The sequence below is a fragment of the Spermophilus citellus genome (genome assembly GCF_964194105.1).
Source record: "Spermophilus citellus genome assembly, chromosome: 2".
Lineage (NCBI taxonomy): Eukaryota > Metazoa > Chordata > Mammalia > Rodentia > Sciuridae > Spermophilus > Spermophilus citellus.
Window position 1 is genome coordinate 212,027,503 of NC_138183.1, and position 4,140 is coordinate 212,031,642.

Sequence of the window (4,140 nt, forward strand, 5' to 3'; positions counted from 1 at the left end):
CTGGTCTAGTTCCTAGGTTCTTGATCCACTTTGAGTTGAATTTTATGCATGATGAGAGATAGGGGTTTAATTTAATTTTGCAGCATATGGATTTCCAGTTTTCCCAGCACCACTTGTTGATGAGGCCATCTTTTCTCCAATATATGTTTTTGGCACCTTTGTCTGGTATGAGATAGCTGTGTTTACGTGGGTTTGTCTCTGTGTCCTATATTCTGTACCATTGGTCTATCAGTCTATTTTGGTGTCCATACCATGCTGTTTTTGTTACTGTTGCTCTGTAGTATAGTTTAAAGTCTGGTATTGTGATGCCTCCTGCTTCACTCTTCTTGCTAAGGATTGCTTTAGCTATTCTGGGTCTTTTATTTTTCTAGGTGAATTTCATGATTGTTTTTTTCTAATTCTATGAGGAATTTTGATTGGAATTGCATTAAATCTGTATAATGCTTTTGGTAGTATGGTCATTTTGACAATATTATTTCTGCCTATGAAGAACATGGGAGATCTGTCCATCTTCTAAGGTCTTCTTTAATCTTCATCATGTTGGATTAGGCCCCTACTTCCTTAATAAGATTCCTAAAGTGTAAGAAATAATATAAAGAATCAATAATGGATGGTTTTAAACTGAAAAGCTTATTCTCAGCAAAAGAAACAATCAGTGAGGTGAAGAGAGAGCCTACAGAATGGGAGCAAATTTTTATTACATGCACATCAGATAGAGCTCTACTCTCCAGGATATATAAAGAACTAAAAAAACTCAACACTAAAACAAAACAAAACAACAACAATGACAACACAACAAATAACTCAATCAATAAATGGGCTAAGAAACTAAACAGACAATTCTCAGAGGAAGATATACAATTGATCAACAAATATATGAAAAAATGTTCAACATCTCTAGCAGTTAGAGAAATGCAAATCAAAACTACTCTAATATTTCATCTCACTCCAGTAGGAATGGCAGTTTTTAATAATAATTATAAGCAATAATAAGTGTTGGCGAGGATGTGGGGAAAAAGGCATAGTCTTACATTGCTGGTGGGACTGCCAATTGCTTCAACCAATCTGGAAAGCGATATGGAGATTGCTTAGAAAACTTGGAATGGGACCACCATTTGACCAGCTATCCTACTCCTCAGTTTATACCCAAAGGACTTAAAAACACCATACTACAGTGATGCAGCCGCATCAGCCGTGTTTATAGCAGCACAATTCACAATAGCTAAATTGTGGAACCAACCTAGATGTCCTTCAATAGATGAATGGATAAAGAAACTGTGGTATATATACACAGTGGAGTATTATGCAGCATTAAAAGAGAATAAAATCATGGTATTTGTAAGTAAATGGATGGAGTTGGAGAATATCATGCTAAGTGAGGTAAGCCAATCTCCCCCAAACAAAAGATGAATATTCTTTCTGATAAGTGGATGCTGATCTATATGGGGGGCGGGAACATGGGAGGAATAGAGGAACTTTGGATAGGGAAAGGGGAGGGAGGGGAACTGAGTGGGCAGGGGGCTAGAAGGACGGTGGAATGAGATGGACATCATTATCCTAGGTACATGTATGAAGACACGAATAGTAAGTGTGCTGCATTTGTGTACTATGAAGTGAAATGCATTCTGCTGTCATGTAAAACAAGTTAAAATAAATTTTAAAAAAATGGGGTGGAGGGAAGAAATAAACAATCTTTAAAGAATTACTGAAACTGTTTACAAGGAATTTTGAAAAACAGGTGTTAGCCTGTTAGCATAACTATGGGTTGATTTGAAAGTTAAGTCAAGCTGACCACAATCTGCTCACACATCTCACTCTGTACTTCCCCAGGGCCCCTCTTACTGCCAGAGACCACTCACATAGAAGCTGATACCCCCACCCGCCTGCACCCTGACCACAGTGCTCACAGACGCTAGCCTTCTTTCTGAGTATATATAGAAATAAATTCTAAGAACTTGGTGACAGTGTGCTTGCCCCTCCTGCTCCTTTTTTCTCTGTGGTTTTGGGGTCTTGAATCTTGCTCTCTACCTGCAATAGCAAGGGCTAAGCCACCCTGAATGCACAGCCTAGATTCTGACTTACAAAAAGTAATGCTCAGAGGGAAGTGCTGCTGTTTCTTGCAGTGTGAGACAGACTGTCGGGTGTCTGAGGATACATCTGCTTTTAGCTTTATCTTTGGTGTGTCCGAGTGGTCAGTCCTGCGTCCAGTTTCCTTTTAACAGGGATATTTAAATGATGCTGTCTCTGTTTTTCTATAAATGAATTTGCATATTTTGTAGGACTTTTCATTGTAATGATAGAGTGGAAAATTATTTAGTGAAAGCACGATATTTATCTTTGGTAAATGACTTTAGAGAATTTAAAGCATTGCTTAAAAAAGTCAGAAAAAAACTGAATTGTTTAAGAACACATATTTTAAAGCATATCATATTATAATTTATCTGCACCTCTGGGAAGACTTGCTTTGGCATTCCTCCCCCATTATTTCTTCATCAATATATGACTGATATTCTTTCAAGTTTTGATAATTATAAGTATTAACTCATATTAATTATATGAATGAATGGGTTTCACTGTGACATTTCCATACATGCATATATAAAGTTTTAATTGTATCTGCCCTCATGATGATGGTCATTCATCTGGAGACCAAGGAAGCTCTTGGGTCTACCATTTTTTTTTTTCTTTACAAGAACACATTTCGGATTCTTCTCAGGCCTCCTGTCTTTCTTTTCTTTTTAATTTTGTTTGTTTGTTTCTTCGTGTTTTTAATTTTTTTTCTTTCTCTTGACTCCTCCTTTTAGGAGGAGTCAAGAGATATTATAAAAAGTAAAACAAAATAGCTGTAGTTCTTTCTTACTGTTCTTTTCCCACTCAACCCCCTAAAACTCCTTGTACCCTCCTGTAACTATTGCATGACACTTTCTTCAACTTAGCACCGAATAAAGTACAGTTAAAAACAAACAAACAAGAACATCAAAAGAACAAGTAATCCAATCAAAAATGGGCAAATGATTTGAACAGATACTTCTCAAAAGAAGAAGTAAAAATCACCAGTGAATACAGGGAAAAACGCGCAACATCTTTCATCAGAGAAATACAAATCAAAACTGACTTGAGATGCCACCACACCCCAGTTCCAGTGGCTATTATAAAAAATAGACAACACAAAACTAACTAATGTTGGTGATGATATTGAGAAAGAAGGAACCCTTATACACTCCTGGTTGTAAACTAATATAGTAACTATGGAAAACAGTATAGAGGTTCCTCAAAAAACCAAAAATAGAACTTATGCCACTCCTAAGTATATACTGGAAGGAAATGAAATCAGTATACAAAAGAGATCACTGCATATCTATCTATATTGTGCTACTGTTCATAATATCTGAGCTAGGGAATCAGTCTAGGTGACCATCAACAGGTGAATGGATAAAGAATGGACTATTATTCAGCCACAAAGAAGAACAGAATCTTGTTGTTTGCAGGGAAATGGGTGGAACTGAAGGACATTATGTTAAATGAAATTAGCCAGACACAGGAAGACAAGTGTTGCATGCTTTCTCTTTTGTATGGAAACTTACAAATGACCTGAACGTATAGGAGAAAGAGGAAGTATTAAGGAAGGGGAAGGGAGCTCAGAGGGAAGGGGAAGAGAAAGGAGGAGAAGAGAGAACAGATACAATTAAAACTTTATATATGCATGTATGGAAATGTCACAGTGAAACCCATTCATTTATATAATTAATATGAGTTAATATTTATAATTATCAAAACTTGAAAGAATATCAGTCATGTATTGATGAAGAAACGAAGTGCTTGGTACCAGATTAAATAAGAGTTCCCAAATAGAAAGTCACAGTAGTTCCCTTGCAAGATGTTCAGCAGCAGGGAAGGGGCCCACAGCAGGGCACATCAGCTGACAGGTGTCTTGGGTGGCAGCAGCAGTACCAGAGGGGCCACAAGAGAGCCAGGCACTGAGCACGCTCAGACTTGTGATGTAGGAAAAGCTTATCATAGTGATGTGGAAGCAGGGGAGGGGCATAGAGATGGGATGAGAGAAGTTGAAGAGTTTCTCCAGATAATTTATAATCAGGAAGCAGGGGATGAGGAAGCCTACCCGGCCAGGTTGAGGATATA